Genomic DNA, 23,181 nt, shown 5'->3' with positions numbered 1-23,181 from the left:
GCAGGATAAGAAGCGGGACAGGGCGGCCAGCCTTCCTGTCAACTGTTGGACTTCTTTTATGCTGGACGGGCTTCTCATGTTGATGATCGCGTGGCACTTATCTGGATTTGCTTCGATACCTCGCCTAGTTAAGAGGAAACCTAGGAATTTCCCAGCTTGCACTCCGAAAGAACACTTTGTTGGGTTTAATCGAATTCTGTACTTTCTTACTTGCCCTAAGATTTCTTCCAAATCTTCCGTGTGGCTACGTCCGTCCTTTGTTTTTGCTACCAAATCGTCGATGTACACTTCCAGGTTTCGTCCTATCTGGTGCTTGAAGGCGGTGTCCATAGATCTTTGGAAAGTGGCTCCAGCATTTTTTAGGCCAAAAGACATGACTTCGTAGTGGTAATTCTTGGTATTGGTCATGAAGGCTATTTTGGGAGCTTCTAAAGGGTCCATTCGTATTTGGTTGTAACCAGAATAGGCGTCCATGAAGCTCAGTGTGTTGTTTCCTGAGGCGCTGTCAATCAAATGGTCGATGTTTGGGAGCGGGTAAGGATCCTTTGGGCATGCCAGGTTTAGATCTGTATAATCCACGCACATCCTCCATTTCCCGTTCGCCTTCTTCACGAGGACGGTATTGGCCAGCCATGTTGGGTACTTTATTTCGCAGATGAAGCGGGCGTCGACTAATCTTTTAACTTCGTCGTCCACGGCTCTCCTTCTTTCCTCGCCCATCTTCCTCTTCCGCTGTATTACCGGTTTCACTCCAGTCTTGATTGATAAATGGTGGCAGGCAATATCAGGGTCCATTCCTGGCATTTCGGATGGGTTCCAGGCAAAAAGATCCAGATTTCTCTGTAGTAGATTGACGAGGGCGATCTCTTCTTCCTGGCTTAGAGACGTGCCGATCTTAGTTGTCTGATGTGCTTCTGGACCAATGGATACTTCTTTCAAGTCTTCGATGGGCTCGAGGCGTTCTTGCTGGAAGTCTTCTCTAGGATCGAGGTCTATCATGTTGACCTCGTGAGTTTCTTCATTACTGGACTTCTTCCTTGTTTTCTGCAGTCTCAGGCTATTGTGATAGCATTCTCTGGCGGTTTTCTGGTCACCTCGGATGGTCCCAATCTTTCCATTATCCAAGGGATACTTCATGACCAAAAACTTTGTGGACAGGAAACCTCCCAAAAGGTTGAAGGCGGGGCGACCAATGATGATGTTGTAAGAGCTGGGCGAGTTTACGATGAGGTACCTTACTCGAATGGTTTTTGCATGAGAGCCACTCCCGAACGTTGTTTTGATTGTGATGTAACCTCTTACGTGTACCTGTTCGCCTGTAAATCCTGCCAGGGTTCCCTTGAAAGGTTGTAGCTGTTCCGGGTCCAATCCCATTCGATCGAATGTGTCGTAGTATAAGATGTCCGCCGAACTTCCTGGGTCGATCAATACCCTCTTCACATCCCACTTGAAAATTTACAGAGTAATAACCATGGGGTCGTCGTCGTGTGGTACGACGTCTCGGAAATCCTTGGCAGTGAAAGAGATATCAAGTTCACGCCCAGAGTCTGGGGTCTCGTATTCTTGGCACAACATTACCTGCTTGACGTATTTCTTTCGTGATGAATTGGACTCTCCGCCCCCGGAGAAACCGCCCGAAATGGTGTTGAGCGTGTGTCTCTTTCCTTCGCTCCCTTCGTCCTTCTTCTTTTCCGTCTTTTGTTCGTTCTCGCCCTTCCTGTCCTGGGCGTATCCTCTTAATTTCCCATTCTGTATCAGCTTTTCTATTTCCTGTCGTAGGTGTATGCATGAGTCAGTGTCATGCCCCTGTATTCGATGATACTTGCACCATTTGTTTTTTGTCTTTTCCCATGATCTCGTATCGTGGTAAAGGTGGATCTAGGATTAATTTGGCTTCATAGACTTCCTTTAAAATGCGTTCCGGCTTCGTGTTGAGGGGGGTGAATTCCTCCGGACGCGAGTAAGGCCTGTAATTAGTTCTTCGGTAAGGAGCTCGATCTCTACCCGACGATGGTCGATAAGGTCGCCGCTCCGTATTAGACGTTCGTTCCTTGGCGTCCCTTGCCCTCTTCTCAGCGTTGCTTTCTTCTCCCTTTATGTAACAATCTGCCCTGGCGATTATCTCCTCCATGGAATCGGCGGGCCTTTGAGCGAGGGATTCGTTGAACTGTCCTGCCTTCAGACCGTTCTGGAAGGCGCCCACAAATACTTCCTGGTTGGGATTGATGACTTTTATGGTCGTGTCGTTGAATCTTGCCAGATAATCTCGTAGGGACTCATTGTGTCCCTGGCGAACGTTGAAGAGGCTGGTTGCGGGTACTTTGCAATGGCGACTGGCAGAGAACTGTTGGATGAGTTTCCTTGTCATGTCCGGGTAGCTAGTGATAGAGAAACGGGGGAGGTTCATGTACCATCGCAAGGCGGCTTCGGAAAAAGTCCCCGCCAGTAGCTTGCACTTGAGGGAGTCTGGGGCCCCGACTACGGACATGCGAGTGTTGAAAGCCGTGATGTGCTCCATAGGGTTGCTCTTCCCATCGAAGACGGAGAGATGGGGCGGTTTGAAGTTTTCTGGAACTGGCGCTCCCCAGATCTCGGCGGACAGAGGTTGTGGTTCCGGATCGTCCATCTCGCCATGGTGCGATTCCTCTTTCTCCTCTAGTTGTTTCTGTTGCATGTTCTCCATCGAAGCCTGCAAGGCGTCGTTGCGATCTTGTAATTGAGCGAGTTGAGTTCACATGGACTCTAACTCTTCGGTTGTTGCCATGATGAAAGGTTTTTCTCTAAATCGTACGTGAGGTGTGATTTAGGTTTGTTGAAAAAAAAAGGTTGGGGTTTCCAAATCGTAAGGGGGTTTTACGATTCAGAGGTCTAGTTTTAGGTTCCCCGAATCACGATTTGCGATTCAGAAATGTGGTCAAGGCTAGTTTTACCTTTTCCCACAGACGGCGCCAACTGTACTTGCAAAAAGTACGGTAAGGGATTCTAGGGTTCAGAATCGTATGCTGGGGTTTAGACTGATGATTCGATGCCTTGGGAATGCTCCCAAGAGTGGTATTTATAGCCTGCCGTGGGCTTGGGCTTTGGTTACTTGGTTTCCAAGTAACAGGGGTATTTATGTATTTATGTGAGTTTTAGGCGGTTTCTAGAAGGCCAATGGGCCAACGCCTTTAGCAGAGCGCGCCAGGCCCTGGGGGGTCATTCTGGAGGGCGCCCATTGATAAGTGTTTAAAAGTGATATATTTCGCATAGGAGTTTAAGCGTTTTAGTGACTTGTTTTGCAAGATTCTCTATGGAAAACTCCAAATATTGTGTTAATATGTCATTTATGCTTTTGAGCCTTAGTCTACCCTTTTTGTGCAGGAAATTACAAGCAAGGAGCAAGAAATGTCAAAGTTCAAAGAAGCTACGCCATTAGCGTGTCCTACGCTATTGGCGTGATGAAGAAATGCCAAAGGTCAGAGGGATACGCCATTAGCGCACCTGGGGCGTGGATCTGGAGCACTCTTGAAGAGTACGCTAATAGCGTATTCTGAGCTATTAGCGTACAATGTCCAGAGAGCTACGCTATATGCGTACCTGGAGCGTGGAAGCAGAAGCTGGGTTTGAAGAGCTACGCTATTAGCGTATTTCACGCTATTAGCGTAAATGCTCCAGAGAGCCACGCTATTAGCGTGGCTGGAGCGTAGCAGCGGGGCAAGAACAACGTGGCAGGCTCCCATTGGCCAAATTATAGGCCGCCTTACCACGTTATTAGCGTGAGTTGCGCTATTAGCGCAGGTGCAAAAACACAGGCCATTTAAATAGCATTTTTACCTCTCTTTTAGGTATTCACTATTCCATTGAAAACATTTTACACATTTCTAGAGAGAGGTTAGAGCTATTTCAAAGAGAGAAACACAAAGCAAGTGATTAAGGAGTAGATTCAACCCTAGATTCATTGAGACATCAAGGATCTTGGCATGGAATCTTCATCTTTCCTTCCTTCCTTGCATTAGTTTACATGTCTATATGTAACTATCACCTTCTATGTAGTATTGAGGTAACAATCAAGCTATTATGTAATCTTTTGATCTTTTAATATATAAGGTTCTAGCTTAATGATTCAATATTGTTGTTATTCTTGCTTTTAATGCTTTCAAACAGATTCAAGATGATTTGGACACAAACCCTTGAATCTAGACCTAGAATAACAATCTATCTTATGTTATATCACTCTTGACAAGTTTGTAAACCTTTGATAATTACTTTTAATCAAGCTTTTAATGCTTTCGGATACTTAATCAGGCTGGACACGGTCGATTAAGTCATCCGATCGACTTTGTTATCGTTTAAGGAATTTGGACACGAATGTTTAAACGCTAACTTGGAAATAACGATATCGCTTTGGACACGAAGGATATTGTAGAAATGATTGTAATAATATTGGTTATAAAGCTAGAGTCTGTTAATCGATCGAGAGATTGCTGCTGTTATGCTTGCTCGTTATCTTATACCGCAAGCGAAATAGTTCGATCCCCTCTCATTTTTACTTTAGTGTCAAACATGGATATAGTGTTACACACAAACAAATTATATCCAAACCCTTAATGTGAACGATTGTGTAAATGCTTATGATTAAACGTAACTCCCTGTGGAAACGATCCTATATATACTCACGTGTACATAGTTATATGACGTGTAGGAAAATTACTACATCAAAATGGCGCCGTTGCCGGGGAGAAACGGAAATTTTTATCATAAGTATCGAAACAATTTTGTCATGTTAAGTCAATTTTGCACAAAATTCTTTCATGCATATACTTATACACATATATCATTCATTATTTTTTTATGCTAACCACCTGGTATAGTCTTGGTGAACTTTGTTTATGCGAGGTACCGTTGATAAAGAAGACCTACAATTTGATCCTGAAATTGAGAAAACTGCTAGGTTACTTAGAAAGCAAGCAAAGGAAGCTAGGAGATTAGCCAGGCTGGCTCAGCCGGAATCTTTACTTTTTATTCCTTCTCCGTCAGGTTCGGTGCATACTATTTCACTTGGTGATTCTTCACATTCTTCACCACATTCATCTCCGAAGAGTGAACCAGAAGTAGTCATGGCTCAAGAAAATGATAATGATGCTCTACCTATGTGGATTAGTCCGAGGAGGCTAGCTAATCTTGGCAATCGTAATGCCAAATCAATTGAGCTGAAGTCGGGGTTGATAAACTTGATAACTCATAACCAGTTTACCGGTATGGATCATGAGGATCCATATAAACATCTTACCAACTTCTATGTTACCGCCGGTACACTTGGTATGAAAGAAGATGAGGAAGAAGGTGTGTTTGTGCAATTGTTCCCTCATTCTTTGATCGGGAAGGCTAAGGAGTGGTATCTTGATCAACCAACTTCTTTGATGGAAAATTGGGGTGAGCTAGAGAAAGCATTTCAAGAACGGTTCTTTCCGGAGGATAGGCATCTTGAGGCTAAAACTTCAATTACAACTTTTGCTCAAGGCCAAAGTGAGACTCTTTGTGAAGCTTGGGAGCGCTATAAATCATTGCTAAGGAATTGTCCAAAGCATGGTTTTGATAGCCAAATGCAACTATATCTTTTTCGTCAAGGGCTACAAGACATGTCCAAGACGATGCTAGATGCAAGTGCTGGAGGTTCTATTGCTTTGAAAAACCCAGCTGAAGCTGTCAAAATCATTAATCAAATGGCTCTCAACACAAGAAAATCCTCTCACAACCGGAATCCTAATCAAAGGAAAGTCGGTATTCTGGAACTAGAAGCAAATGATGCGGTCTTAGCTCAAAATAAGCTTCTCACTCAACAATTAGAAGCTATGCAAAAGGAGATGAAAGCTATGCCTAAACAAATTCTTGAATCTCTCAAGCAAGAAGGAGGAACCGCTCAAGTCTATACTTGTGGACTTTGTACGGGGGATCATCCCACCCGCTATTGTCCCGAGCCCGGTTCTTTTGAAGGGGAAGAGGTCAACTATGTGGGAAATCAACAAAGGCCTAACCAATCACAACAAGCCGGAACCTCACAACAAAATCCGGGTACTTCCAACTTCCAAGGAAGGTATCCGGCCAACCAAAACCAACAAAGACCTTGGAGAACACCGTACAACAATAACTTTCAATATCCACCATCAAACTACTACCAACAACCTTACCAACAACCATTCAATAATCAATACCAAAATCCACCACCAAATAACCCCCAACAACCGAATAATTCCCAAAGCACCGAGGAGGTCTTGAAACAATTCATGCAAGTGTCCATGGCTAACCAGAAAAACACCGACGCGTCCATCAAAGGCCTTGAAACGCAAGTTGGTCAGTTAGCTCAACAAATGGCTCAAGGTCCTCCGCAAGGTGGAGCTTTCACCGCTAACACTCAACCAAATCCTAAGGAGCACAACAAGGCATAGCAGTCAAAAGCTATAGCTACAAGGAGTGGGAGAGTAGTAGGTATAGGGGTAGGTGATGATATTGTTGTTGAAGAAAAGGATGATGAAGTTGTCAATGAGGAGGACAAAGAGGAGTTCGAGGAGGATAGTGTAGAGATAGAGGAGGAAGTGTATATAAAGAATAAAGATGTATTAGTTGAAAAAGAAAAAAATCAAAAAAGAGATCTAGTGGTACAAGAGGAGATGGAGAGGAAGAATAAAGATGTGGGGAAAGATAAAGGGAAGAAACAAGTAGTTGAGAAGCAAGAGGTGGCTCAACGCTTACCATACCCGCATGCTCCATCGAAGAAAGACAAAGAGCGGCAATACGCAAGGTTTCTTGAACTCTTCAAGAAGTTGCAAATTGATATACCATTCTCGGAAGCCTTGGAGCAAATGCCGGTCTATGCGAAGTTCATGAAAGATATCCTTTCCAAGAAAAGAAGAATCAATGATGAAGAGACGATCCAAATCGATGCCAATTGTAGTGCTATTATTCAAAGAACGTTGCCTAAGAAAGAGCAAGATCCGGGAAGAGTCACTCTACCGGTAGCTATTGGCACAACACGTGTAGGTAAAGCACTACTTGATCTTGGATCAAGCATCAATCTCATGCCTTTGTCCGTTGCCAAAAGAGTTGGTGACCTTTGTATAAAGCGGACTAGGATGATGTTGCAATTGGCCGACAAATCCTTTGCAAAACCACTAGGTATGGCCGAAGATGTTCTTGTAAAAGTGGACAAATTTATTTTTCCGGCTGATTTTGTGGTTATGGATGTCGAAGAAGATGAGGATGTGCCTATCTTAATGGGAAGGAATTTCATGCAAACGGCTCGGATGATGATTGATCTTGATGATAATATCATGAAGGTCAAGGTAAATGATGAAGAGGTTACCTTCAACATCCGAGAAGCTTTGAAGTACTCGAAAGACAAGGGTGCATGTTTTAAAATGGATGCAACCGAAGAAGTCATCTTGACTACTCGGAAGCAAATGCACAATAGAACACCCCTTGAGAGTGCTTTGGTGGATGCACTCAATGCTATTGATGAAGACGAAGCAAGTGCCATTGAAGAGTGTTTGAAGGAGCTAGATTCCTTGAAGGAGGTTCTTCCTAATCAAGCCATACTTGAAGATTTGAAAGAAGAATCCAAGGAAGAAGCCAAAGTTGATGACACCAAGGTAGAATTAAAAGTTTTACCATCTAATTTGAAATATGTTTTTCTTGAGAAAGATGGTACAAAACCGGTGATCATTAGTAGCTCCTTGTCCATCGATGAAGAAACAAAGTTGGTAGAGGTTCTCAAGGCCAACAAGGAAGCAATAGGGTGGAAGCTATCCGACTTGAAAGGGATAAGTCCATCTTATTGTATGCACAAGATCATGATGGAAGAAAACTTTAAACCGGTAGCACAACCGCAACGCCGCTTGAATCCAAACATGAAAGAGGTGGTGCGAAAGGAAGTAGTGAAGTTGCTTGAAGCCGGCATGATCTATCCTATCTCGGATAGTGCTTGGGTAAGCCCGGTTCAAGTAGTTCCCAAGAAAGGAGGAATGACGGTGATCACTAATGATAAAGATGAGTTGATCCCAACTAGAACCGTCACCGGATGGAGGATGTGTATAGATTATAGAAGACTCAATCAAGCAACAAGGAAGGATCACTTTCCCTTGCCCTTCATGGACCAAATGCTTGAAAGACTCTCCGGTCAATCCTTTTATTGCTTCCTAGATGGTTACTCCGGTTACAATCAAATCGCCATGAACCCAGATGATCACGAGAAGACGGCTTTCACTTGCCCCTTTGGTATTTTTGCTTATCGAAGAATGCCATTTGGCTTGTGTAATGCACCCGCAACTTTTCAACGGTGTGTTCAAGCAATCTTCTCCAAACTTATTGGAAAATGCATGGAGGTGTTCATGGATGATTTCTCAGTTTTCGGTTCGTCATTTGATACGTGTTTGAATAGCTTGGATACCGTGCTGAAGCGGTGTATTGAAACTAGCTTGGTGCTCAATTGGGAGAAATGTCACTTCATGGTTACCGAGGGTATTGTCCTTGGTCATAAGATTTCTGCTAAGGGTATTGAGGTAGACCAAGCAAAGGTCGATGTCATAGGAAAGCTTCCTCCACCGGTAAATGTCAAAGGTGTGCGGAGTTTTCTTGGTCATGCCGGGTTCTACCGGAGGTTCATCAAAGACTTCTCAAAGATTGCAAAGCCTATGAGCAACTTGCTCAACAAAGATAAGTCTTTTGTTTTTGATAATGAATGTCTTGATGCATTTGAATCTTTAAAAGAAAAGTTGACCACCGCACCAATAATCATTGCTCCTAATTGGGATTTAAATTTCGAATTAATGTGTGATGCAAGTGATTATGCTGTTGGTGCGGTCTTGGGTCAACGTAAGGACAAAATTTTTCATGCTATTCACTATGCAAGTAAGGTTTTAAATGAGGCACAAATTAATTATGCCACAACTGAAAAAGAGTTACTTGCAATAGTTTATGCAATGGAGAAATTTCGTTCTTACTTTGTAGGTTCCAAAATTGTTGTTTATACTGACCATGCAGCTATCAAGTATCTCCTTACTAAGTCCGACTCAAAGCCTAGACTCATCCGGTGGATGTTGTTGCTTCAAGAGTTTGACTTAGAGATCAAGGATAAGAAAGGCACGGAGAATCTTGTAGCTGATCACCTTTCAAGGTTAACAAACAATGAGGTAACCAAGAATGAACCGGAGGTTCGTGAAGAATTTCCAGATGAACGGTTGCTAGCTATCAATGTGAGACCGTGGTTTGCCGACTTGGTGAACTACAAAGCAACCGGGTTCATTCCGGAAGATTTTGAATGGCAACAACGCAAGAAGTTCCTTCATGATGCTAACCACTTTGTGTGGGATGAGCCTTACTTGTTCAAAATTGGAGCGGACAATCTCTTGCGTAGGTGTGTGGATGATGAAGAGGCAAAGAAGATCCTATGGCAATGTCATAATTCGCCCTATGGAGGTCACTTCAACGGGGAGAGAACAGCCGCAAAGGTACTTCAATCCGGGTTCTATTGGCCAACTTTATTCAAAGATGCCAATTTACATTGCAAGTATTGTGATGAATGCCAAAGAACCGGATCAATGTCAAAAAGAAATGAGATGCCTCTACAACTCATCCTTGAAGTGGAAGTGTTTGATTGTTGGGGTATAGATTTTGTTGGCCCTTTTCCTTCATCATATTCAAATGAGTACATCTTGGTCGCTGTTGATTATGTGTCAAAGTGGGTGGAAGCCGTAGCATCGCCTAAAGCCGATAGCAAGACGGTGGTGAAGTTCCTAAAGAAGAATATTTTCACCCGGTTTGGTACACCAAGAGTTCTCATTAGTGATGGAGGGTCACACTTTTGCAACACACAACTTGCCAAGGCCCTAGATCATTATGGAGTCAAGCACAAAGTAGCATCACCGTATCATCCGCAAACGAATGGACAAGCCGAAGTTTCTAACCGGGAGGTCAAACGCATACTTGAGAAGACGGTCTCTACATCTCGGAAGGATTGGTCGGCTAAACTTGATGAAGCTTTGTGGGCATATAGGACTGCATACAAGTCTCCTATAGGCCTCACTCCTTTCCAAATGGTTTATGGCAAATCTTGTCATTTACCGGTCGAGCTCGAACATAAAGCCTTTTGGGCATTGAAGTTCCTAAACTTTGATCAAGAGAAAGCCGGTGAAAGAAGAAGAGTTCAAATGCATGAGCTTGAAGAATTGCGAAATCAAGCTTATGAATCTTCAAAGCTCTACAAAGAAAGGACCAAGAAGTATCATGACAAGAAGATCATTCTGAGACAATTCATGCCGGGACAAATGGTATTACTTTTCAATTCAAGACTGAGGTTGTTTCCGGGCAAATTGAAGTCTAAGTGGTCCGGACCTTTCATGGTTAAAGAGGTCAAACCGTACGGAGCTGTTGAACTTGAGGACCCAGTCACCAAAGCCAACTGGACTGTTAATGGGCAAAGGCTTAAGCCCTACTTCGGTGGTGAAATTGATCGGTGTTTGACGACGATTTCACTAATCGAGCCATGATTTCTTCAAAATGCGTCAAGCTAAGGACGTAAAACAAGCTCTTGCTGGGAGGCACACCCAGTTTTGTAAGTATTTTTATGGTTATTGCATATGGTAGTAGTACATATACATTTACAGCAGAAATGAAAGACTTTGAAAAACTGATCCTGAAGCCTCACGCCAATAGCGAAATTTGCGCTATTAGCGTGAGAGCTCCAGAGAGCCACGCTATTAGCGTGAGTTTGGCGTGGGAGAAAAAAAAATTTTGTGGGCCCAGGGGATTAACTCCCCATAACTTCCCACAACCCCTCTTTTTCTCCTTTTACGGTTTCATTTGTCCATTATCTCATAACCACACATCAAAACTTCTCTCCCATTCCCTAACCCTAGAAATCAAACCCACTTTTCATTTTGGTTCAAGCATCCATTTTTGCATCATTTCTTCTTGCATTTGTGTTGCTTCTCTCTGCATTAACAAGGTTTGATCTTCTCTTCCTATCTTTATTCTTAAATTTGAAAAATCCATGTTTTTGACATGATTAGAGATGGTTAGGTTAGGGTTAGAGTTTTGATTTGTGAATAAAGATTGTTCTTCATTGATAATAGTTGGAAAAGGAACAATAATCATAACCCACATGCAACAAACATTCATCTTTTGATTTTGACCCATTTTGTAAAATTGAAAAATAAGGGTTTTGAATGATTTGTGTGCCAATGTTGTGATTCTGATTCCTTTTCATGATTCTATTGTGTTTTAGAGACATAGGATGAAACCTAGGGTTGAAATTTGCTGGTTGGTGTTGTGAAATTGCAGGAACAAAGATTTTGAAAATTTGAAAATTGCAGGAACAAAGATTTTGAAAATTTGAAAATTGCAGGTACGAAGAACTACGCTAATAGCGAAATATACGCTAATAGCGCAACTTTTCCAGAAAAATTTCGCTATTAGCGTACCCTACGCTAATAGCGAAAGTTTCCCAGAAAAATTTCGCTATTAGCGTGGCTGGCGCTAATAGCGTAGATATTCGTACTTGCCCAGATTTTCAAAATTTTTGATATTTTTAAATGACCAATTGGAGTTTGTGCTAATATTTTCTATGCAATATGTTGGTGTTTCCTGGTTTTGTTGCAGATGGCACCTAAAAATGTTGAGAAAACTACCGGGACTAAGCGTCCTAGAGGCAAAGGTGCCTCTACCTCTGCTGCACCTGCAATCCCAAACCGTTTTCCCACCCCTGCCCACTCTGCCAGGTTTAAGAAGATGGCACAGTACAAAACCTGGCACGAGAAAACTTTTGACATTCATCCTAGTGGTGAGCATGCTGATATGCTCCACATTTTCACTGGTCGCAAATGGACCAAACTCCTTGTGCCCGCAACCGAGATTAACACCGACCTAATCAGGGAGTTTTATTGTAATGCTGTCCCTGATGCCTCACCCGCTACCTTTGCTGAGACTTTCTCTTGGACTTCTTACGTCCGAGGAAAGCAAATCCCATTTGATAGGGATGCAATCAATGATTTCCTTGAAAATGCTTTAAACCTTGAGCCATCTGAGGACCCCACAATGCCCACCTTGTGTACCTATGCTAAGAGAAACGCTCAAGGAAATTGGAAATATCAGCAAATTGAGCGTGATATAATGAACAAGGGTAGGCTCTTCGTCAAAAATGACAAGGGAGAGATTAGGCATGCACTTACCAAGGAGATGACCGCTACTGCCCGCTTAGTTTTCCAATTCCTTGTCCACAATGCCCTGCCTAGAGCCCATACTTCCGATGCCCCAAAAGCCGTTCTACCACTCATCTGGTGCATTATGAAAGAAGTGCCTGTTGATATTGCTCGCATCATAGCCAATGAGATGAAGGCTGTGGCTTTGAAAGTTGCCACCGGTGCTAAGAAGGTGGCATTGTTCTACCCGGGTTTGATTATGGGATTGCTTAAGGCTTATGGAGTGCCTATTTCTGGACCCTATGATGAAGATATTGAAGGGGCCATTACTGACACTCATATCCGCACCTGGGAGAAAACAGAGCAGAGGGCAGCCCAATACCATTTCTCTGATGATGAAGGTGGCCCATCTGAGGCTGCTGGTTCTTTTGACTTTTCAGGTTTGCAGACCTTTATGCTGGAGCAGCAGATGCATAACCAGTACGTGAGGGACCAGAACAGCTTCTTAATGGACCAGAATGAGGCAATTTGGAGGAGCAACATGGGCATACACCAGGACCTCTACAATGCTCACATGCATCCGGGAAATGCTGAGTACCCGGTTATGACTCCTGAGCAGTATCAAGCTTATGTTCATTGGCCTGAGGGCAGGCCAAATCCTTATGTGGGGGTGGCTGATGCTGTTGATGATGAGGCGACACCTGATGATGCTGGAGTCGTGGGTGATGATGATGATGTGTACCAGGATCTTGATATGGATGATGCTGGAGAGGATGATCAGTGAACTTGAGTTTTTAGTGATGTTTTTCTTTTTTTTGCTTTATAACTCTTCGTTTTTATTTCATGTTGGAACATCTGTTTATTTTGGTTGTATTTTGTACTCTTCAAGCACTGTGGTTTTTAGTGCTTGATTTGTTACTTTATATTTGGTTTAATAACTTAGCTGTTTGGTTTAATAACTTATGCTTTGGATGAAATTTTTGTTTACATCTTGCTTGTGTCTCTCAAAAGAAAATTGCCCATGAACAATAAATTTTAAAGTGCTCCATGGAGCCATGTTTGAGCAAAAGCAGGTGAGTGATAATGATATTACTTGTGATAAAGCGTAAGGCCAAGGTATTGGTTTCCTGTTATTCTAGGTTTTTAATAAGAATTTGAAACTTGTACTTTGCACAAAATATATATCATTTAAGTCTTTTCATAAACATAAATATCTCTGAACCACTTAGTACTTAACATAAATGTGAGGTAGCTTCAATCTGTTGTATATATGCTGGAGACCGATAATCACAGTCTAACTTGTTTTAGTTATGTTAAATCTGATAATTATTTTGAATTGTTTGAAAGCATGGAAAGGATCAAGGTACTTTTTGAATTGAGAGTAACCTACTTGACCACATAAAGCCTACCTGTGAGAAGAGCGAGTATCTGATACCCCAATCTGAGCCAAATGAATCAAGTCCTCAAACATGAACTGTCAATATTCATAAGCACAATGCTTGTTGAATTTGCCTGAAATTTTTTTAAAAAATTCAGTTCATGGTTGAATCTTATAGGACTTTGATGATTTTACTTTGTTGAACCCTTAACCTTTTTGTACTTTGTCCCTTGCCTTAGGATAGGGGAACATTCAATTAGAGTTTTGTTGTATTCAAGTTGGGGAGGAAAAGGAGGCATTATATGTTAAGTTATGGTGAAGTTGTAAAATAACCTGACAACATTGAATCAAAGAAAAAAATTGTACATTTGAAAAAGAAAAGAAAAGAGAAGAAAAAGAAAGAGAAAAATCAAAAATAGAATAAGTTGTCAAGGTTATAAGTTTGATTGTTAATCACCAAAGGTTTTAATTCTTGGTAGGGAAGTATATGGATTTCAAGTTGTGATACAAAAAAATGTTCCTCTTTGATAGGCTTTCTGATCAATTGCCCCACATATGACATTTCTTTTGTAGCCCGGCCAAGTTATAACCCTTGCAAGACCTTTTGATCCATGCTTTTATGCTTTTTGAGACGATATTTGGATGGACACCTAACTTAAATAGGATGTTAGCATGATTGTTGGATGTGTGTTCATTACCTCATTCATTGTTATCATTATATTGCATTTACTTTCAAAGAAGTGTGTTAGGTGTGGTTCATAGATAGATATGTTTATGTTTTGAAGTTTATGATGTATAGTTTGTGCTTAGGACATTTTTCGCATTCTTAGTTTGAACCTAGAGTAGCGGAGGACTTCATGCTTGTCCACGCGATCATTTTTTTTGAATCACCATTTGTTTATTTTTGTTTTGAATTGTTTGACATCATGTTGAAAACCTTGTCCAAAGCCTTGTTAGTTTCCTTTTCAATTGATTTGTTTGAGGACAAACAAAAAGCCAAGTTGGGGAGAGTTTGATAAGTGTTTAAAAGTGATATATTTCGCATAGGAGTTTAAGCGTTTTAGTGACTTGTTTTGCAAGATTCTCTATGGAAAACTCCAAATATTGTGTTAATATGTCATTTATGCTTTTGAGCCTTAGTCTACCCTTTTTGTGCAGGAAATTACAAGCAAGGAGCAAGAAATGTCAAAGTTCAAAGAAGCTACGCCATTAGCGTGTCCTACGCTATTGGCGTGATGAAGAAATGCCAAAGGTCAGAGGGATACGCCATTAGCGCACCTGGGGCGTGGATCTGGAGCACTCTTGAAGAGTACGCTAATAGCGTATTCTGAGCTATTAGCGTACAATGTCCAGAGAGCTACGCTATATGCGTACCTGGAGCGTGGAAGCAGAAGCTGGGTTTGAAGAGCTACGCTATTAGCGTATTTCACGCTATTAGCGTAAATGCTCCAGAGAGCCACGCTATTAGCGTGGCTGGAGCGTAGCAGCAGGGCAAGAACAACGTGGCAGGCTCCCATTGGCCAAATTATAGGCCGCCTTACCACGCTATTAGCGTGAGTTGCGCTATTACCGCAGGTGCAAAAACACAGGCCATTTAAATAGCATTTTTACCTCTCTTTTAGGTATTCACTATTCCATTGAAAACATTTTACACATTTCTAGAGAGAGGTTAGAGCTATTTCAAAGAGAGAAACACAAAGCAAGTGATTAAGGAGTAGATTCAACCCTAGATTCATTGAGACATCAAGGATCTTGGCATGGAATCTTCATCTTTCCTTCCTTCCTTGCATTAGTTTACATGTCTATATGTAACTATCACCTTCTATGTAGTATTGAGGTAACAATCAAGCTATTATGTAATCTTTTGATCTTTTAATATATAAGGTTCTAGCTTAATGATTCAATATTGTTGTTATTCTTGCTTTTAATGCTTTCAAAGAGATTCAAGATGATTTGGACACAAACCCTTGAATCTAGACCTAGAATAACAATCTATCTTATGTTATATCACTCTTGACAAGTTTGTAAACCTTTGATAATTACTTTTAATCAAGCTTTTAATGCTTTCGGATACTTAATCAGGCTGGACACGGTCGATTAAGTCATCCGATCGACTTTGTTATCGTTTAAGGAATTTGGACACGAATGTTTAAACGCTAACTTGGAAATAACGATATCGCTTTGGACACGAAGGATATTGTAGAAATGATTGTAATAATATTGGTTATAAAGCTAGAGTCTGTTAATCGATCGAGAGATTGCTGCTGTTATGCTTGCTCGTTATCTTATACCGCAAGCGAAATAGTTCGATCCCCTCTCGTTTTTACTTTAGTGTCAAACATGGATATAGTGTTACACACAAACAAATTATATCCAAACCCTTAATGTGAACGATTGTGTAAATGCTTATGATTAAACGTAACTCCCTGTGGAAACGATCCTATATATACTCACGTGTACATAGTTATATGACGTGTAGGAAAATTACTACATCACCCGCCCTTCTGGAGGCTCTACGCCCCTTAAGGAGGTTTCGGAGTCCTTCTGGAGGTCTTTTAGGACCCTAGGAATATTATGACGGTCCACAGGCCTTTGCATTTTAGGAGACTCGAGAGGTGACTGGAGCAAGGTGGAAAGGAGTGGTGCAAGTTTTCCGACAAGGGTAGTGTACCAACAGACATTTCTGAGCATAACAAATGGGTACCTTGATTTTGGGGTTAGAGATTCTCTTATATAGTTGAGTCGTCGAAGTGATCTGGCTAGGCAGGGAAAGAGATGTAGTATAACTTTGTTAAGATATTAATGTTAAAAAATGATATAAAACATACAAAAGCTGAGTATCAGGTCATGGAAGTTTTCCATTCATTTAATTTTATCATCGTCTGCGTTGTTAATTTCTCTTTGTAAAAGAAATAGGGATGTAGTAGACAAATGAATTGTAAAGGAAATAGGGATGTACTTAGTAAATAAATGAAATATTGATGAAATTTTGTAGGTTGACATCAACAACAGGACCTCAAATGGAAAATATATAAATGACACTTCTAAAACCAGTTCTTTTTTCTTAGATTAATTTGGGGAATGGGAATCAAGCAATCATCAATCCATTGGTGCTTATATCGTATATTTGTAGCAGCAATAATGAAACTTCCTAGAATAATATCTAATTATATATGAAGGGTACAATTACCCCAAAGCTATAAACCATAAGCATCTCAACTCAGATATAAACCCCCTATAAGCTAGCAAGCTTTTGACAGAAAATTGAAGATTGGACAGTCACTTAACCAATCATCTTGTTTTCTTAGATTTACTTTACTCTGGTATGGTTCACTCGAGCGTTGTCAACGCTACACTGCAATGTTATAACACCGCTATTTCACAGGACTTTATACTAAATAAGGTATCAATGACCAGAAACTAGTTATGCTGGAGGCTTCAGATAAAGTCATACAAGAAGGATGTGTTTAAGGTTTGCAAAATATGCATCCAAAGGTTAAAGAAATAGGCTAAAGTGCCACAATCCCACCACGAAAATTTGCTACTTTGTTCTAAAATTATAATTCTTGGGAAGTGCTTTTGATGGAAATTGGATGAAACTGTTGTAACGTTTAAGTTTTTGATTCAGATATTATTTTTCTTTTAAACATTGAATTAGAGATACCACAACAATCAACAACAATCAACGGAGGGAGTACTCTCAATTCACCAGCAGAAAATATTTAACTTTGATTTTTTACTTCTAATGGAAGCTCTGGTATTTGCAGAAAATAGAAATATCACGGTCTTCGACAGCAGTAGAAAATCCTACTGGGATACAAATCTTGAAAGATCAACATCGCAACATAGGACATTACAACTATTGGACAACGGAAAACTTATTATAATTTGTAAGTGATAAAACATAGGACATTACAGTAATTTGTAAGTGAAAACTAGGACATTACAACTATTTGCAGAATGAAGATTTTTTGGGCAGAGTTCCTCTAATCCCACAAATATATTTCTTCCAAGCATGAAAATGGAAGAAAGTTTAGTATTAACTTCATGGAGAAGTTATGAAGCGGACCTGATGCAAAGAACTTTTCTTTTGAATAAGATCAAGGAGAGAATCAATATATTATACGAAAAAAGATCCATTAGGTAGTGGAAAACTAGTGTATCAGTAAAATTTGTCGAAACTGGTGAAAATGCCCTCAGCAATATCTAACTAGCTGTCAAATTTCACCATGAGAATATCCCCAAACAACACTGTTCCCTTTCATCCTCTCATGTTTACATAGCAACACAAGGTTGATTGTAACTTACTGATTCAACTTCACAAAGTTAACACTAATGACTTTTATACTTGACTCTTAAACACTTTCTTCCTAACTCTCATGTGTAGTAAAGTAACGAATTTTGAATCACACTTCGACATTAAAACTGAATAGCACAACTATTTGGAGTTTCTTTACTACTTGTCTTGATAATCTTTATAGGATTTAACTTTCTTGATACCGACTTGCTTGGGCTAATAACAGTAAATATATTAAGGATAATCTTTAATAATAACAACAAAAGTTCTATTTACTATGGGAAAAATCTTAAATACATAGGTCAATTAATATTTAACAATGACATGAAAATCTTGCAACCAATATTACCATTTATGCAGAAAAAATCTCAACTTTACCATGCACAAAAAACATACCTATCTTACATGAACTTTGAGTGATTCTTTTGCCCTCATAACCTTCACAACGAAGAAGGGGCATGATAACATTTGATTTATGCACTTCATAATGTATTGTTAAAGATTTGAAGCATACATTCTATAATTCTTTCAGCTCAAAGCACACATTTCATCAAACATACTTATGACTTGACATAACATCTATGTCTTATTTCTAATCTTAGAAAATCTAACATCAAACAATCTAAAGAAATGCATGATTCTGAACTATCTACAATGAAAATTATGATAAGTGCACAAAAACCTCTAAATAAGAAATAAGTGAAACTTACTGCAATTTCTTAAGATGCAAATTCAAATGACCATTGGATAACAATGATTCATGAAGTAACCAATAATCACAGAACAAGTTCAAAATAAATATTATAAACATAAATTAACATATAGGTTCTAGTTCAATTTCATGCTCAAGGGACACAACACCTCATCTACAAACTAGCATTAAAAACAAGGTGATATTAAACTCTCAACGCATATTTCAAAGGTAATACGCTTTGAACTACCGTCCCTAGAATTGTAAAACATATAGTTGCCTTTCCCATACTTAAAACACTTGAGGAGCACTTGTTGGTCCTTAATATATATTGCCTTAATATAGACTTGCCTGTAAGAAATAGTGCACAATTTAGTCCAAGACTCAAACATCATCACCAAGGTTTTAAATACAGGAACGTTACCGCGATATCGGCCGTTACAAAACGGTATAGGCCATCACCGTTACCGTTATTTGCCGTTTTAACGCTGAGAAGAAAAATCACACTGAAACGCCGTTACGTAACGCCGTTACAGCCTCGAAACACCGTTACAACCGCAAAACTCGCCGTTACATCCGCGAAACCCACCGTTACAACCGCGAAACAAAGTTACGGATGCAAAAACTTCATCTATTTCTTTTCTTTAGCTTCATTATTCAATTTTCATTGCCTCCTCTTCAATCTTCATGGCCTCCTCTAACTAATTTCACTCTCACTCTTAATTTGGGTGTTGTTCTGTAAATTTGTATCAGAGATGAGATGAGATTTTAGAGGGGAAAAAATGGGACTTTAAGTTGAGTTGATTGTGTCTTTGTGTGGAATCTGCGTATGAGTGTTTGGACCTTACAGATAAAATATTCATTTTGTGTCAATATGTGGCTGCTTTCTTCTGTTTTGTGAGAAAGAAGTGAGAAAGAAGAACCTAGAAAGAAGAAGGTGAGGTGAGAGGAATTGGGCGTAGTTGGGTTAGGTGAGGGAATCCCAAACTAATGAATGTCACTAACTTATTGACTTTTGACAAGATTTGTGGTTTTGTGCAACATTGTGATTAATTCACACCGCGACGACCGCAATATGTACGCAACGTCCGTGACAGTCCGAAACCGTGAAATCCTTAACGCGACCGTGACCGCAACCGTTACCGTTATTTAAAACCTTGATCATCACCACAAAACATGATCAAGCCATCCTTGAGAACACTCAAGTGCAAAGTACATGATTCGACCTTACCAATATCATTGGGCAACAAAACCTTTTGGTAAGAATCGTTCCTCATATCTAGAGAAAGAATAAAACATTGACTTTTCTCAGTATCTTTAGAAACCAGCCAATTAATCGTGTCGCTCACACATTGGCCAGATTTCTGAATAGGGACAACAACAAAAGGGAACATTGGAATTATTTTCCAAGAACTGGTACCCAAAGTATGAACCTTCACTTCATCTTACTCAACAAAATTACGTAAAACAGACACAACCTTGTAATTATCACCAACAGGATCATATCCGAAGCCATACATTCTCATAATGTTTCCAATAGTTTGTTGGTCACTAACAAGAGGGGGTAATTCCTTGATTTTTCTAATGGTAGGGTTAAACAATTGAACATTAAAGGAGTTTGGATAATATTGAGAAACAAGACAAAGAATACCATTGCACGATTCAACAATGTAAATATAACTGTCAAATTGTGGGACGGCGGAAGTGGTGAAGTTGGTGAAGCCGGAGTCCAATTGGTAAGACTTGAGTATGAATTTATGAGAGTACTCTACCCAATGGACATTGTGCGTGGTTGACAGGCTAAGGTGCTTCTTAGCGAATTTGTGATCAGAGATTAGAGAATTCCATGACTCGGAGCTGAAGGAGGAGCTTCACGGGTAACCTACTTAGGATTTCTTCAATGAGTTCAAAAGGAAGAGATGGCAGCGGCGACGAATGAAGTGAAGGTGATGTTAGGGTTCCAGTTAATTGTTGCCTCTTAGGGAAGATTGGAGAATAAACAATATTGTTTCGCTCATCGTCGCCACCCTTGCTGCGTAGCGCCATATGATCAATGTAACCGTAACTAGCACAGACGGTGATTAATGAGAAAGAAGCAAAAGAGGGTATATCGTATTTTAATTTTAATTTAACCTAAAGAGCGCTTGGTTTTTCTTCTGCGTACTTTCCTTTTTGTGGTATATTATATGGGAAAAGCTTCTTGGTACGGGAAGTGCTGTGACGAAAAACGACGAATGAATATACACCGTAGGATATAGATAAGATTGTAAAATATTTGTGCTTTTTATATATTTTAAAAATTCAACTCCACCGTCTGCATGTATTGTGTGAATCCCGTACTATAGTTTTCCGTACTATATAGCGTTCCTCATATTATATAAAATAGGTTTAATAGTGCTTTACCCCTGTAATATAATATAGGTCATTTCCGGTTTTCCCCTCTGTAATTTTTTTTGGTTTGGAATACCCCTAATAGGTCATTCAAAAACCAACTTTTTTTTTTGCTGAAATTTTAGTTTTTGAATGACCTATTTGGGGTTTTCCAAAACATTTTTTTTTACAGGGGAAAAATCTGAAATGACCTATATTACTGGGGGTAAAACACCATCAACCCTATAAAATATTGTTAAAGGCAATGAACATATACCTATATAAAAAAAATCATTATATATGAAATATATAAAAAAATCATTATGTAGTTGTTAATGATATACATTTTAACTAATTCACCCCAAGGCCTATACTACAATCACCAAGTCCAAGACGTTCATCATTTTCAATTTTGAGTCCATCTCTGACTTTCTTTTGAGCTGGAACATTCTCTTCAAGGTCACGGTTTTCAACAAGGTATCATATCTTATGTGCAATGCACGTGCCATACTGACTATAACAACCACCAATAAGTTATACCATAATAAAAAATTGTTCTTAAATAAGTCATACGATCAAATAAAAATTACATTAACCATATCAAAATAGTACTCATATTTTAGTAAAATAATACAAACAATATTAGTTATTATAAAGATTATGGTATATTTTTGACCCCCTAACTTTTTCAATCTTGGGAGTTTGGTCTAAAGTATAAGGTTAAGGTATAAAGACAAAGTTGTTGCCTTTGTGGTTACAACGCCGATTCCCTATCGCGACATATCCATCTCAGATGGTCCTTCACCGAGCGCTCCAGGTGCAAAGATGAACGTCCTTATCAATGCTCAGGCTCCGATGAAGTGCAAATTGTTGAAATAGTTGACACATTGTTGTCTTTTGGCAATGCTCGGGGCCAAATGAAGTGAAAATTGTTCACATTGACACTAGGGAGAGGGTGAAATGGCGTGATTCAATGGCTTGAGACCCAAATTCGTAGATTTTTTTTCCAACCTCTATATAAGTTTCAAGATCTAGTTCTCCGCTTTCAAAAGGCAACCTAGTCAATGGACAACCTCAAAGCAATACGCTGGAAGAAAGAGAAAACTATAGAGCCTATATTAAGAGATTCAACAAAGAGGCCATTCAAGTAAAGAACACTGATGACAAGATGATACTCAGACTAACACTCTTGAAGGGACCATTTCAATGTGATTATTGACATCAAAGCACCCCTCAAATTCAGCAATCAACTAGAAAGGGCCGATAAGTATATCCAATGTGAAGAGATGTTGGAAGTTAACAAAGTCATTTTTTGGTAGTTTTTTGTTAATTTGTTTGTTTTAAAAAAAATTGATGGAAAAATAAGCTTAATTCAAATGACAAAATAAAGATAAGTCCTTGTGTTGCACCTCTTATTAAAAGTAACCAAAAACAACATGATAAAATAAAGATAGTACATTAAAAACACCATACATTGAGACATTTTCCATCAGCATTTTGACTTCAATACAGATTATTAAGAAAGCCAAAAACATGCTTAAGGTTGCACAAAAACATTTCAAAAGCCAATAAAATTTGCCTGTTTTCGCTCATATTTTAACAACTTGCTGACAAGAAATTTGCAAGGTTGTCATTCTCGTACATTTCAGTAAAAAGAATCTTGACGTAAACTAAAAATAATACTACAAAGATTGAAAAATAAAATAATAGTAAAACCAAAAAAATACCAACAAGGACATTAAATCTCAAACCATAAACTGATAGAGTGACCAGAACAAAGATGCCATTGTGAATTTGGACGGGGCGGCTTGGAACCCAATTTTGCCACAATCATACCAATCACACTCCTTAAGCACGCAGAAAGTCCTTTGTGTTTTTCTTTATCGTCAAAAACAAAGAGCTGCCCATCCTTCTATTTATTGACATCACTTTTAGCAGTCCGAGACAACGTTGAGGAGGCTATTAGAGACAACGGAAAAGAATGTGAAACAAACAGGTACCCGCGATGAGAGCATGACTGGACATAGAATAGAAAACACTATATGAAGTTGACAAAGCAAAACCCTACGATCTTATGAGTATGTCACCCAAGCGAAGGGTGATAGACAATGCAAGGATTTGAATAACATCTAAGAGTTTTGATGCGTAGTCAATTAGTTTTTGTGGATAATTGAGATATGAGGGAGTACAATCAAGTTATCATATTGATAGATGCATTATAATAGGGCAACCACAAAGGACAGACCCTAATTAGATCTATACATTTGGAATTTGG

General features: G+C 39.7%; 1 pseudogene; it reads right to left on the bottom strand.

The window, feature by feature from the left end:
* Positions 1 to 18,724: 18,724 nt before the first annotated feature.
* On the bottom strand, positions 18,725 to 20,582 carry LOC146935125 (F-box/kelch-repeat protein At3g23880-like; annotated as a pseudogene).
* Positions 20,583 to 23,181: the final 2,599 nt, after the last annotated feature.

The sequence above is a fragment of the Medicago sativa genome, chromosome 3 (genome assembly GCF_051527215.1).
Source record: "Medicago sativa cultivar Bolivia chromosome 3, Bolivia_mono, whole genome shotgun sequence".
NCBI lineage: Eukaryota > Viridiplantae > Streptophyta > Magnoliopsida > Fabales > Fabaceae > Medicago > Medicago sativa.
This window is presented reverse-complemented; position numbering and strand designations above follow the sequence as displayed.